This window comes from Sceloporus occidentalis, unplaced genomic scaffold, assembly GCF_023333645.1.
Source record: "Sceloporus occidentalis isolate IW3139 unplaced genomic scaffold, rSceOcc1.0.p SCAF_13, whole genome shotgun sequence".
Taxonomy (NCBI): Eukaryota; Metazoa; Chordata; class Lepidosauria; order Squamata; family Phrynosomatidae; genus Sceloporus; species Sceloporus occidentalis.
Window position 1 is genome coordinate 5,036,125 of NW_028316993.1, and position 15,998 is coordinate 5,052,122.

The window sequence follows — 15,998 nt, forward strand, 5'->3', positions numbered from 1 at the left end:
TTTAATGGGGGGGACCCACTTACAGGTCCCTCGCCATGTAAGCAAGGGGCAGAGGGCACTAGCGGGAGGAGGAGAGAACCAGGAAGATTAAAGAGAAGTGCTGTGAGAGCTATATTTTACAGATATCTCTATATGCATAGTGATAATATATATCCAGATCTATCTCTATATATGTATATTATAACGGCTGAAGGTTGCACAGGCTGAGAATGTGATGGAGCAAGAGAGGCAGAATGCAGGAGCAAGAATGAATGCCTGATCTTATATTTAGGGAAGGCCTCTCTTTCTCTTCCAACAGTGAAATTGCACCCGAGGTATTTGTCTCTCCGCTCCAGACGCCATCCTTGGACTATCAATGTAAACGGGTTTGAGACCTGATTTGGCTGACAGTCAGCTGCCTCTATTGGCAATGAGGAATATTTACACTCCCCCAACACACATGCACAGTTTGCACACTCACTTGAGTAACAGATGCAGGTTTGACATTTACAGATTTGATTATTCACAGATTTGTTTCATATGTTCTCGCTAGGAATCTCGAGGTATTCCAGCTTGACTCTGGGGTCACCGTCTGCCAGATGGTGACCTGGAGGACCCAGAGGTTCCTAGAGAGAAAACTCTTCTCTAGGCATTTGTACATCTTCCAGCGCAATTCTATGGTCAGCATCTGGCAGATGTTGGCAACAGAGTTGTATGGAGGACCTAGCGATTCCTAGAGAGGTTTACTCTCAGGTAAAATAAATTGTGCTTTTTTTTTATTTGTAGTTTTACCACTTTAATGGGATTCCTTCACTCCTAACCCCAGCAAACGTGAAGAGTCCACTGTATTGTTTCATGGGATGAAGCGAAGGATAAGCCTGCTTGCCTCTTCCTAAGATGCAATCCTCAGTCCTGGGGGGACTTCTCAGAATATCTGCAAACTGAAGTAATAAATATATTGAATTGCAATTGGAGGGAGCCACATGAAGTGAGGGGGAAGAGGGATGTCCTTCCCCAGTGCCTTTTGATCATCTGGGGAAGAAAGGAAAGAGAAGAGAATAAATAAATAAGTGAGGGTTCCCTATGTTGAATTAGACCCAGGGCAAAACCCCAAGCTTGCCAAAGTTACTTGGTTTGGAAGACTGAACCCCAAAGACTGCTTTGGGAAATGGTGGGTTCTCCTTCCTTGGAGGTCTCCAAACAGAGGTTGGAGGGGCATCTTTGGGGAGTGTTTTAATTGCGTGTTCCTATATGACTGTGGGTTGGATTAGATGGCCCTTAGGGTCCATTCCAGTTCTATGGTCCCTGGAGTTGTCATCCAGAAAAGTAATTATTTGAAGCTGGAAGCAGCACATCTGGCACTGTCCTATTGAGTCTTGGTGGGGTCATATTTGACGCAACAGTGGCACACAGATGCATATGTTTGTGTGACTGTCTTTTCTCTTTCTCCTGTCCTGGACCTTTTGCCGATCCATTTTAACTTGACGGTGCCAAATTCTAGTTCTATATGAGAATGAAATGGAAGAGAGAGAGAGAGTGCCATATATGTAATCAAGGCTGGGAGGAAAGTATTTCCAGTGATGGAATAAACTTCAGTTTCCATTCCACTCCTCCTGCTGTAAGGATTGAGCCTTTATGCAGATGGGAATAAACATTAATCCCTCTTCAGGTCTGACTGTCAAACAAATCATTTTCATTGTCTGGATGGATGGAGAGATCAGGGGCCCTTTTGCACTACCCAGACATAGCATTATGATTCCACTAATGTGGAATCCTGAGATTTGTAGCTTGGTTAGACACACTAGAGCTCTTTGGCCGAGATATCCTAAGTATCCCTCCCTTGGATTCCATAGGAAGGAGCCATGCTGCTTATAGTTATAGTTATAGACCTATAACTGTGTAGTGTGAAGGGGGCCTTAGGGTGCATTTCTTGGGTGGAACGGGATCCCAAGGATGTACAAAGTCTGTCTTCTGAGTCCCAACGGAGTCGCATTTTCAGCCCAGGTTTGGCGGTATTTTGCACTGGATGATATAGATGGTTTAGGGAGGAGGGGCATTTTTGGAGGTGGCGTTTTCAAAGATTGTGACTTCTTCAGGTCTGGGTCTGAGTTTGGAATGGGAGGGCGAAAGCATGCCTGTCTTTCTGTATTTTCCAAAGAAAACATGGCAGAACAAAAAAAAGTTGTTTAATAAGACTGCAGCCCAATAAAAGACACAGAGAGACACATTCACACGTGCGCCTCTTGGTTCTCCTCTGTATAAATGTCATTGTCAGGGGCAACTGCTGAGCCTTAAACAAACCTCAGTGGGGTGAGTTTAAACAAGATGCTTTTGCGAGCCCCAGCTGAACGCAGTCGCGCCAGTGTGCGCGCAACGGTTCATTTCTAGAGCGCCACGGATCAGATGCTGTGCTTCACGGAGTAACAAAAGAGATGCGGGCTGCGGAGGGTGGGACCATGGCCCTGGGCAGCTTGCACTCCAGATACACTTGCATTTACATTTGTTGAGGAGATGCTGACAGTGAAGAAAGCTGGGAGGAGGAAAAGTTGGAGGAAAGTCCTCCGGATACTGTGGGCTGCTAAAAAGACATGTGGATCCAAGAGCAAATCAGGCAAAGCTCTTTCCTAGAAGGCAAGATGACCAAGCTGAGGCTTTCGCACTTTGCATATATCGGAATATGATGTGACTTTTGGAAAAGACAGTAATGCTCAGTAAAGTGGAGGGTACCAGGAAAAGAAGAGGACTGGTTCGGTCAAGGAAGCCAAAACTGCTCTGAGTTTGCAAGACCTGAGCAGAGCAGTTGACAACCAAGGGTTACCCAAATTGCAAGGGTCCCAAGAGGGCATCCATAACTAGTATTTAATGGGGGGGGGGGTTATTAACTCCGTTGCAGTAGCCAAGAGGGATTGGGGAACTCAAAGCTGGGATCAAGCCTGTATATTCCATTTCCAAGAAACAGAACTCCAGAGTGCAAAGTCCCAAATAGTTTTATTTATACATTAAAGGGAATTGCCATTTGTGCAAAGACACTTGTGCGCACACTCAAGAACTAACAAAATGCAAGGCAATATCATATAGCAATTTGATGGATTGCAAAAGGGTGATACTGCACCAGTCCCAGAAGCAGGGCTCCAACCGGGGCATTTCTATTTAATCGGAGATCCATTGTCTGCTAGGAACAACCCTGACGCGAGTGGTTTTCATTTGCATTTTGATGGGTCTTGATTTTGGTGTTTTTAAATCAGAGGATGCTATTTTGAAATTTTAAAAATGAATATATATACACACACACACACACAGGAAGTTGTTCATTTAACATCGTGGTAGGGAATAGGAACTGACTAGCCTGTAATGGAAAAGTTAACTTGTTGCTGCCATGATGAACGAGAAGCAATAAAAAGAGCAGGCTTTGCAAAGAGGATGCTACTAATTTTAAAGCTCAGAGGAAGTTTGTTGTTTTAGCCGAGTGGCAGTTGTTCAGATGCGGATGGGGGTTCCTGGATAACATAATGCCATATTAAAAATCCTAAAGTATAAAGAGGTAACACTGAATGCCAAAGTTGTCCATGCTTTGTATTTCCATTTCTTATACCCTCATCCCTCCATATTTGCGGCTTTGATTAATATGTGCTCTCTAGGAATCTCTAGGTCCTCCAGGGGAACTCTATGGTCAACGTTGACTAAAGGTTGCACTGAAGGATCTAGAGATTCCTAGAGAGGACACTCCACTAGGCCTTTGTAGGTCTTCCAGGGCAACTCTGTGGTCAACTTTAAAAGTTGCACCTAAAGACCTAGAAATTCCTAGAGAGGACACTCCATTAGGCCTTTGTAGGTCTTCCAGGGCAACTCTGTGGTCAACTTTAAAAGTTGCACCTAAAGACCTAGAAATTCCTAGAGAGGACACTCCATTAGGCCTTTGTAGCTCCTCCAGGGCAACTCTGTGGTCAACTTTAAAAGTTACATTGAAAGACCTAGAGATTCCTAGAGAGGACACTCCACTAGGCCTTTGTAGCTTCTCCAGTACAACTCTGGTCAACGTTAACTAAAACTTGCACTAAAAGGCCTAGAGATTCCTAGAGAGGACACTCCACTAGGCCTTTGTAGCTCCTCCAGCGCAGTTCTATGGTCAACGTTAACTAAAAGTTGCACTGAAAGACCTAGAGATTCCTAGAGAGGACACTCCATTAGGCCTTTGTAGCTTCTCCAGTACAACTCTGTGGTCAACTTTAAAAGTTACATTGAAAGACCTAGAAATTCCTAGAGAGGACACTCCATTAGGCCTTTGTAGCTTCTCCAGTACAACTCTGGTCAACGTTAACTAAAACTTGCACTAAAAGGCCTAGAGATTCCTAGAGAGGACACTCCACTAGGCCTTTGTAGCTCCTCCAGCGCAGTTCTATGGTCAACGTTAACTAAAAGTTGCACTGAAAGACCTAGAGATTCCTAGAGAGGACACTCCATTAGGCCTTTGTAGCTTCTCCAGGGCAACTCTGTGGTCAACTTTAAAAGTTACATTGAAAGACCTAGAAATTCCTAGAGAGGACACTCCATTAGGCCTTTGTAGCTTCTCCAGTACAACTCTGGTCAACGTTAACTAAAACTTGCACTAAAAGGCCTAGAGATTCCTAGAGAGGACACTCCACTAGGCCTTTGTAGCTCCTCCAGCGCAGTTCTATGGTCAGTGTCTGTCGGATGTTGACCACAGAGTTGCACTGGAGGACCTAGAGATTCCTAGAGAGGTGTCCTCTCAGGTAAAAACATGGCGTTTTTGTTATTGGCGTTTTTCCTATGTTCACGGGGGTCTTGTGCAGTGCCCCTAACTCTAGCCAATATGGAGAAACAAGTCTATTTGGGTGGGAAAGCTGGGAAGTGTTCCTCTTTCTTTGGAACCTGGACATTTTAAAGGCAGCTGTAAAAGTGGGGTAGCAGGGGATTACTTGGGGCTGCCCTTGCCAGACCTGGACAGTTGTAGGGTACGCAGCAAATGTGCGTTCTGCAAGTGCTTGTTAAAACCAGACACCCGTCTGCTGGGAAAGTGCCACACACAAACACAAGTGATATTCTTGCTGACCTTTACTTTCTCTGCTTGGTTTTCAATCAACAACAGATCGGAAGAGGTAAGGAAAAGTCTGGCGGTCCAACGATTGGGTTTCCTTAAACAAGCCATTGTTTCTGCAGGGCTCCTGGCCTTGTTGTGTAGGCTGACAATTGTCACAAGCAAGTTCCTTTGGAGCACGTTTGCTAAAAACTTGCATGAATTGTCTCAATTCCCCACCAGCGATGCTCCCAATTACAGGCAGCGGAGGAGGCGGAAAGAACAGGTTGTTTTGAAATTGGCACGTTACGATTATAGTATTAACAAATCTGATCAACAAGGCTGGGAGATCAAAGTAGTACGCTATATATATATATATATATATATATATATATATGAGAGTTCTTCAAATCTGAATTTAAAAACGATGGCAAGGTTTGAACGTTGTTTCAAGGAACTAAAAGATTCAGATTTTGCTTATGGGTTTCCCCTGGAATCAAGAGAATGGAAAGAATATGTAATGCAAGTAATACTGATATAGCTAAACTGGGGAAGAACCAAGTCAGGAGAGCAAGTTTGGTTGTTGTTTGTTGTTGTTTGTTTGTTGTTGTATGCCTTCATATGTGGCCTTTCTCTTCTCCTACTGCCTTCCACTATACAAAACATTAATGTCTTTTACAATTAATAATGTCTTCTCATGATATGTCCAAAGTATGACAGCCTCCATTTAATCATTTTTGCTTCTAGGGAAAATTCAGGCTTGATTTGCTCTAACACCCATTCACATTAATCATCATCATCATCATCATCATCATCATCATCATCAGTTTATTTATATGTACCATCAATGTACATGGCACTTCACAGGATAAAATAATAAGAAAAAGACAGTGTACAATCTAAACACAGAGACACATGAGAAGGAAGAGAGCAATATAACTACAAAGCCGATACAATACAGTTGTAAAACACATTATCCAAACACAAAGACACAGAACACGCAACAATGCAATATCATGCGTCGATCGGCATCTTTGTGCGTTTGGTTGCTCACACATGCAAGCATTGGAATAAAGATGGAACCAACGATGTGAATGCATTCAGAACCAATTTTTTTAGTATGCAGTGCAAGGGACTGGCAGTGCCTCTAATCTTCCCTTGGTGAACTTTTCTGCAAGAGCTTCCATTCCCAAGCAGAGGGAGGGAGAGCCAGCGTCTCCCCAGGCCAAATCCCATTTCATCCCTCTCTCATCTTGGCAGCAAAGACAAGTGAGGCGGCTGCCTCCTCAGCTTTCCATTCCGTCACACATAAGCTGGGTTCTTGGGAGCCAAAGGGGATGACGCTGGCTTGCTTGGGTCTCGTCCCATTGCTTCTGCATCGAAGGGACCAAGGGATGCTGGAGGCTGCTGGCATGAAGAGGAAACTATAGCATTTCTAGGGTGGTGCGGACCACACTGGGTGACATCTCAGAAGTGGACTTCAGTTTCTAGGATGCAACATTACCCCTGCCATGCAGGAATACACATCTAAAACCCTCTTGGAAGAAGCCAATCCAACCTCTGTTTAAAGACTGCCAAAGTGCACTATCTTCCAAGGCAGTTCATTCCTCTTATCAGACAGCTCTTACAGTCAAGAGTGCCTTCCTGATATTTAGGCGGAGTCTTTTTTCTTGCCATTTGCTTTGCGTAATCCTATATCTGGGAACTATTGTGTATGGATAACGTCTGGGATGGCAGGAAGAAGACCATATTCTGCTCTGTGTTTGTAGAAGGAAAGGCCAGATTAAAATACATGGTGAGGGGAAGTTAGGAATGAAATGGGATGGGAATGACACACAGAGGCCAGTAAGGACGGACTTAAGATAAATGGCCTCAGTATAAGCAATCCAGTCAACAACCTCAGCCAAGAAAAATGTAAAGTATTGAAACATCTCCAGCGAAAGCCTTCAATAAATGTTTTGCAAGGTTTGTTGGAGCAAAAGGCTGGTGGGTGGAAGACAGCTAAGGAAACAGTAGGAATGGCCCCAGCAAGACCTAATAAATCCATTAATAACTTGGGTTCCATGCTCTAAAAGCAACCACCTCCTTCCCTTGCTGCTTTGCCATGCTTTCCCAAACTAACCAAAACTTCACTGGAGCTTCGAAAACTTGCAACTTTCACGTATAATGTGCATTTTGGTCAGCCCCATAAAGGCATCCCTGTATTGTGGCTTTTGAACAGTGTTGTACATTGCTATACAGCCAACGCGGCTAACTCTGGCTATCCAAACATCACAAGATGGTGGTGCCTCTAGCGTTGATTCCATAGCGTTGAGCCATGGGGGTTAAAGTGGTATCAAACTGCTTTATGTTTGCAGTGCAGTGCAGATGCTGCCTGCGATTAATCTTCCTGGTCCTCGGTTTGCATGCCCACCTCTTCTGCCTTGCTTTGACTGGTTCTTCAGAAGCAGTCAAGAAAGCCTTTGTGGTGCCCATCTGGTGCAGGGGGACGGTGGTGGGGAGACAGACGCATCTATTGCAACCAAACCTGTTCTTCTGCCACTAATCCTCATCTTGGCGTGGTCTCACTTGGCATAGGGACAATGGCACATCTGTTTCCATTTGATTCTTCCCTACTTCTCGCACCCTCCCCAGCAGCATCTCACTTTTCTGGGCTTCATACCCTTATATAACTCACCCTCTGGCCCCCGGTTTGGTCCATGGCACACAGGAGCATCTATGGGGCTTTGTTTCTCTTTGTACAATCATGGAAGCTAGAGAGACATTGCCCGCGCTGCTATTTTTGTCGTTTGCCAGCAATTCATCAAATCCTACAGTTGGAAGAGACTCCCAAGGGCCATCCAATCCAACCCCAATTCTGAAACGCAGGGACCAAAGCACTCCCTGGGACAGATGGCCATCCAGCCTCTATTTAAACACCGCCAAAGAAGGAGACTCCACCACCCTCCAAGGCAGCAGCTTCTTCCATTACTGAACAGTTCCTAATGTTTTGGTGGAATCTCTTTTCTGGTACTTTGTGTCCATTGCCCCAGCTGCAGAAAACAAACCTGCTCCATCTTTATTCTGGCATTTTGTAAACTTAATCCCTTTTGCCACTGTCTCTGTGTGAGTCCCTGCTCTGGACTAGTGAAAAACAGAGCCTGCATTGGAGACTCCTAGGGAAGTTGGGGCTGGGCAAGCCCATGTGCATTGTGACTGGGGGATGCATTGACACAGAAATAATGCAGTTTGACACTGCTTTAACTGCCTTGTAAAGAACCCTGGGATTTGTAGTTTGGCGAGGCACCAGCATTCTTTGGTAGAGAAGGCTACAGATATTGCAAAACTACTGATCCCAGGATTCCATAGGATGGAGCTGCAGCACTTAAGTGTGGCAAACACTGCATTACTTCAACAGTGTTAGATGCACCCTGGGAACAACTCTTGTGGAATTCAATGTGATTTACATAGAGTAGGCATGTTTAGCCCTGGGATGTCATCCTCTTGCACCTCCCTCCGTGCTTAAATGATATTATTATATAAATCTTTATAGTTCTAAGAGCTGTAAAGATTTTGCAAGCCGTAATTCCTAGAAACCTTGAAAGGAGAAGAGAAAATAGCATCTCCCTCTCTTGCGGGAGGCTTTGGCCTGCAGCCTCTCTTAAACTTCTCAGTTCTTGTCTATCAATAACCTTTGCCATCTTGACCCCCGCTCAGTTATTGATCAGCCTCACATGACTTGGTTTTCATCTATATAATATTGGAAGATGTGTAGTTAATGTTTTATGACACTGATTGTAAGGCAGCTTGACAAAGGATTTGTTTGGAAAAGTACATCTTAAAACAAACATATATGCAGGCTGATCATAATCTGGAGAGTACTTTCAGTATAAATACTATACTATACTATACTATACTATACTATACTATACTATACATCCGTCAGACTGATGGGCTAGAAACTTCCACATTTTTTTCTGAAAGCATCATGGCCGAGTAGAAGCTTGAACCCTGGCTCCTTGTACTCTGCAAAGGGTTCTCTGGCCTAAGAGTTTGGGGAAGCAGCTTGTGGGACTACAACTCCCAGAATCCCTGGAAAGCCAGCATGGGGGAATCTGGGAATCATAGTCCTAAAAGGTAACTTGCAACACATTGCTTTAGAGTTGTAGCAAGTCCATACTTATCAATATATCACAAATTAAAGCCAAAGTATGGCCAAGTGACATCAGAAGATGACAGAATTTATCAGTGAGGAAAAACAACAAGCCAAGAGAGGCTGCAGCACTTTGCTTTTGCCTGAGCCGACTGGGAAGGACAAGGGCCCACTCCTCCTCTCCTCTCCTCCCTTATTAAGTCATTGAGTGCAAAGTATTTTTGCATTTTGAACTCAGTTTGCAGCAACTGAAATAAGCTGAGGTCAAAAGTGGAGGAAGAGAAAGTTACTGGGACACTTTAAAAGCAAATGGAAAAGTGGGATGGCAGGGGATGAATGAAGACTGTCAAAGGGGACACTTGGAGGGTATGAAAGTTCAGCCTCTTCTTTGTCCCATTTCTTTGCCCGAATTGCTGAGTCAAGAGGCAAGGATCATCACCTATTGAAAACAAGAGCGTTTTCTCTGGGGTTCGCAGCCCGAACCATTGACTCAGTGCAGCAGAGGAGTGTGTTTACGTTTGCGTATCTATTGACTGGAAAGCGGCTCCCTGGATTTTTCAATGCTGAGTGCAACCAGCTATAGTCTGTTTGGAAAGCTGTATTTATTTTTCTCTGCCGTAGTCTTTAGTGGTATCTTTGTCCCAGTTCCATTGAGCAACATGAAGCAACATGATGCGGTGGTCATTCCGTGAAATAAAGGGAAATGTAGTCTGGTGGATTAAATGGAGGCAAATTTTCCCTCTTATCCCTCCCACTTTCCCTCTTTGTCCTCAGATGACTTCAACTAGTGCAAACTGGGCCCAGAACAAACTCCAGCTCCCAGAATTCCATAGCCTTGAGCCAGGGCAGTTAAAGCGGTACCAAACCGGGTTATTTCTCCAGTGTGGATGCAGCCTAAGTGCCCGTTTCTCACTTGACCAGCAGCTGCAGATCCAGCTTTCGGCTGACCAGTCATCCCTTCTGAGAAATGGGAAGGAGGGAAGGAAGAAGTCCATTTCCTTTGCAAACCCAATTCCTGCAACTCTGAGCTGTCCATCTCTGGGGACCTGGCCTGAGAAGCTGTAACTGAAGCTTTGCTGCCCTAACCAGACGTCATCACTGCCATCCAAAACAAGGTGGCATTTGGCAGTATTCTCCCTCAGTTCCTGCTTTGCTCTGCCTCCTTCCTTTTGGTTTTCCATCCGCAGAGGCTTTTCCCACCATTTGGCCATTAGCTGAATCAATGGAGATAAACTGAAGACAAAGGAGGAAAGTGGGAGAAACCAGGACATTTAAAAGCAGCTGGAAAAGTGCGACAGCAGAGGATTAACTGGAATTAGGGGTAGTTGGAGGGTCTGCATCATTTGCAACCAGTCAGACTGTCCTTTTCTTCTTGCTCTGGGATTATATGTGTCTGCACCCAGCTACTGAAAGGGGAAAGGCACTCATTTTGTACAGAGACTTTGCACAAATTGAGGACAGTTTGGTTTTCTAAAGTGTTTTTGCCTTGGTGTTGCAGGCGGTGGAGAATCCTCACCAGCCTGTCTCACTGGGTCAAGACGGCCTGCCTGTTAAAGAAGGTCACACTGCTTGTTTTATATATATATATATATATATATATATATATATATATATATAATTTCCCACATCCCTACTTTGAGTCTCAGTTAGTAACGGAGGAGGAGTGGAAAAAGTGAGTTTCTAATCTTGTTTGGGCGCAGCGGCTTCTGCGCTGTAATATTTTAATAGCACAGTGGCATCGCAGTGTCTGAGCTCTTTAAAGATGTTATCGTGGTTCCCTCCTAAGCCCTTGCAAGACAGTGTCATCATCATCATATTTTTTGAAAAGCCAAATAGACAGGCCTGACTAAGTTATATATCCCATGGTTTTGTTTCTAAAGAAACATCTGGAACTACACCTCTTTTTCACACTCCTGAAAGCAGTAAGTCAGAACAGTGGCTCCCACTGAGCCTTGCCCCACTCACACCATCTTCTCCACTGAGAAATTGTATTTTAAAGGGATGCGGACAAATGCCATCGCCTCTTTCTGCCCAAAGGGCTTCACCTGGCGCAACCCTCCTAAGACATCCCAGCCTTTTGCTAAATCTGAGCCCAGGAAACTTCAGCATGTGCCTTTTGCTGTTCATTCGCCACAGTGTCTTTGGGAAAGAAACACCATCCAGCCATAAGGACCGGAGCCAGCTCAGCTTAAGGAAACTGCGCTCATCGACTCCTCATTAATAATAAGTAAGCAGAGCGCCACAAAAAAGAGAGAAAGGACAAGATGCAGAGGATGACATGCAGAATGCTGAATGCTCCTTAAGATCAATGTTGGCACCGGGCACTAAATGCTTCAATTTGCAAGAGAAAGAAAATGGGAGACATACATGTCTGGGTGCGCATGCTTTCAAGCTGCCTGTTGACTTATGGCAAACCCATGAATTCTTAGGGTTTTCTTTGCCAGTTCATAGCCTCCAGCCTCTGGGATTTGTTGATGGCTTCCCGTCCAAGTACCAACCACGCTGGACCTTGCTCAGCTTCCAAGATCAGATGGGAGCAGGTGCCTTTAGGGATTTAGGCATGGAGACTCATGTACCTGCCAACATTTCACAGGTGAAAAAGTGAGACATGTGCAGCTGGGCAACATCAGAGTGAGGTTGAAATGGCAAAAGTTATTAATGAGGAAGAATATACAAGCTGGTCTTGGCCACAAGAACAAGAGAGAACTGGACACTTGAAAAAGGCTGCTTGGAGGAGCCGGGGTCCAAAAAATTAACATGTCCCAACTCTGGGTGTAACATCCATATTCAGAGGCATTCGACCCTGGGGTTGCCATAAGTTGGAAACAACTTGAAGGCACACAACAATGACGACATGGAATGGATGATTCTTTGGTGTTTAATGATATGCCTTTACACTTCAGGATTGTATCTAGTTTCTTCATGGCTGAATTGTTGTTGTTGTTGTGTGCCTTTGCGTTGTTTCTCATAAGGAAACCTATCATGGGTTTTTTGGCAAAATGTATTCAGAGTGGGTTTCCTCTGAAGCTGAGAGAGTGTGTCTTGCCCTTGGTCACCCAGTGGATGTATTTTAGAAGGTCACCCAATGGGTTTCCATGGCCAAGCAGGGATTCGAACCCTGGTCTCCAGAGTCATATAGTCCAACACTCAAGCCACTATACCACTCCGGCTCCATTTCCAAGCCTCCGCCTTTCCAAATTTCCATTGGTATTCAAAAGCAGATCACTTGTGACACTCAAGCTTCGAAAGCTTGCATCTATCATATATTTTGTGCATTTTGGTTGGCCCCATAACAGTATCACTGTTTTGTGGATTTGGGGTGTTATTGTACTCTGTTGGATATATGATAGCAAAAGGGGCTGGAGCTGGGGGTAGAAACAGAAACTCCTGTGCCAAATATTATGAGTTTAGTAATTCTTTCTAAACAGCTGGGCTGTTGTTGGTGCGCATTGCCAATTCTTTTGTGAGCAAAGACTTTGGAGATGCTCATCAGCAGATAAGTTGGGGCTCAACCAGCCTGTTCTCTGGCGATAAGAAACTCTCTGGGACCGGAGCATCTTATCATAAGGAAGGGTCTTATCCTGAGGCCACAGGCCGGCTGGAGCCTACGCATTTCAGGCTGAATTTGTCAAAAGCGTCGGCCCATGAAGAAGAAGGAGGGTTTCCCTCGGAAACATGACAGCTCTTTGTAACTCATTATTAAATCCATCCTATCTGGCTTCCAGCTTTGGGCATCCCCTTTCCTCTGTTGGAAATGAGACTTTAGGTTTAGCAAATCTGAGATGTCACGACTTTTCTGATTCACTTCTGATCCCTGTGCAACACACACAGACCTTGCACAAGTCATGGGTCCATTGTTCACACATCCAGCCAACACATCCAGGGCTGGTCATGTCGGCCGTATAGCAAAGCACAACAACACCCCAAATCCACAAAGTTTTTATGATGACAACCAAAATGACATATTTATATATACGATGCAAGCTTTTGAGGTTCTACTGGATTCTTCATCAGACAAAGGTGTTTAAAATCAAACAGGAGAAACAATAATTACAAAGTTGGAGTCAGAGGCCTACATTTCGTCACGATGTTGTTGTTGTTGTTCTCAGTTAAGACGGTGCAGAGGGATATCCATGAAGGCAGAGGCCATTACTCCTCCTTGGCCCCATGGGAACGTTAATGGGATAGTTAGCATCTGTTAACGGGAAAGCAGGAAGAATATCCTGTTATTTGCAAAACCACAACCAATGAACCCAATGAAGGCTTTCATGGGTGGCATCCATAGGTTTTTGTGGGGTTTTTGGGCTCTGTGGCCATGTTCTGGAAGAGTTTATTCCTGACGTTTCGCCAGCATCTGTGGCTTTGGCATCTTCAGAGAATGCTGGCATGGAAGAGAGTGAGGTAGATATGTATGTGTGTGTATGCACACACACACACACACACACACACACAGGGTCACACAGTTTTCAGCAACAGATTTTAACTGAGGACAAAAGGGGAAAGAAGGAAGAAGAGAAGAGAGAAGCTGGGGCATTTTAAACACTGCCGAAAAAGCAGGAAGACAGAGGATCGATTGGGACTTTCCGTGCCAAATCGGGGCAGTCGGAGGATATGGAATCCAGTTTCTTAAGGCCAGAGAAAATACACAAACCAAAGCCTCAGTAAGTTTGCACACATCTGGGAACCTTTTGGGATTCTAAACTGAAATGAGAGAATTCTGAAATTCTGGCCTAAATCCAATTCCAAGTCCCAGCTAGAATGAGACTAATGGAAACTGAATGAGTCAACGTTCGTGTAAGTTCCCATTGGTTTAAGTGGCTCTATTCAAATCCCTTGGGCCTAAATACCCTAAAGCACCAGTTCCTGTTTGATCTTGGAGACTAAGCAGGGCCAGCCCTGGATGGTACTTGGATGGGAGACTGCCAACAAATACACAGGCTATGTTTTGGAGGAAGGAACTAGCAAAACCATCTCTGGGGATCCCTTGCCTAGAACAACTCTAGAAAAATTCATGGGGTCAACAGACAATTTGAAGACATAGACACACACTGGAAGAGCAAAGGGATTTGAGACCCCCGACGCCAATATTTTAGTTCAGAGAGGAAGGCTCATGTCTAACTCTTCCTCTGATTAAAGCAATATTGAGCCAAATAATATGCAATCAAGGAAGGATCGTCTTTGAGGGGAATGAAACAAAAACTTCCCAAGGCGAAGGCGCCCAAAACTGACCCCGGGAGCTTGGAGAAGTTCCTTTTTTGGAGCTTCAGTCCAAACAAAGGCCTTTTCCAAGAAATACTTGCTCTCTGGTGAACTTGACTTCTTTGTTTACGGAGTGGAGAAATACCAGCTCCGATTGGGGAACTATGAGGAGGGAATTTGGGTTGGGTTGAAACGCCGGACATCACTCTTTGTTTCCAAGAAAAGGTATCCCTTCTTCGTCCCTTTCTAAACAATGATTTCCGGCCGAGAACAATTCCTTATTGTTGCGGAGTTTCATTTATAGATCCCTCCAGGCCAAGGAAAGGCTGGGTCTGTGACCTGTCCCAACAGTTCCTTCCAGGATCTCCAAAAGTCCCATTGCTCCAGTTGGAAGGAAAGAAGACGGAGGGACAGATTGCCACCATTTTCTCTGGCAAAGGTGCCTTTGCCTTCTTGCAAGGCAGGCAGACATCCAACCGGTCACGCCACTTTGCTGTGAATAAGGCTGCAACGTTTCCAAACAGCTCCAGTTTGCTTCAAGGCGGCCTTCTGGGTGAGTTGTGTCTCTTCTTCAGCGCTTGGGATATGATTTAGATTTTCCATCCCAGGTGTCCGTGGATGATGGGACTGAGGCTGTGAGTGAACGACTGGCCTAAGGCCTCCCAGTGGGCCTCCATGGCCAAGTGGGGAATCCAGTCCCTGGTCTCCAGTGCCACAAAGCTGGCTCCATCCCACCTGCATGAGATCCATCCACTGCATCCATTTGTTGGCATTGTTGTGTGGCTTCAAGTCATTTCTGGCTTGTGGCGACCCTAAAGCAAGCCTATCCTGGGGTTTTCTCAGCCAGATTTGTTCAGAAGAGGTTTGCCATGGCCTTTCTCTGAGGCTGAGAGAGTGTGACTTGACCAAGGGCACCCAGTGGGTGGGATCTCCACTATTTTGACTCAGCGATGGATTCAATAGATATGTTCCTCCAGCTTTACCTGAGAGCCACTGTAATGTAGTGATGTGAGCTATGGCTCTGGAGACCAGGGTTCGATTCCCAGCTCAGACATGAAACGCACTGAGTGGCCTTGGGCAAATCACACTCTCTCAGCCTCAGGGGAAGGCCATGGCCAACCTCCTCTGACCAAATCTTGTCAAGAGAAACCCCACAGTAGGTTCACCTTAGGGTCTCCATAAGTCAGATACAACTTGGAAGCACACAAGGATCAGTCAGTCAATAGATCAGTCAATGGGATCTCCCAATATGTTGGCCATTCAGCGCCCAGCAATTCAGTCTGCAGGTCTGCAGTCTGCCCCCTCTTGACTTGCCCCACGAAGGGCACCCTGCTGTAAGTGGGGCTGGTGCTAGTCCTCACGGAGTATCCCCTTCCATGCTGGTCTCTCTTGGGCAAGTCACATCCTCTCAGCCGCAGGGGAAGCCCATGAGAAACCTCCTCTGGACCAATCTTGCCAAGAAAACCCCAGGAGAGCTTCGCCTTGGGGGTTTCTATCTTAAGTCGGGATCAACTTGCAGGCACCCATCAATGGGATCTGCCATGCCAATATATTGAATCAGCCATGGATCCAATAGGCACACAACAATCGAGAAGTCGATATGCTTCAGCCATGGATTCACTAGTATGTATCTGTAGAGAGCCAGTGTGGCAT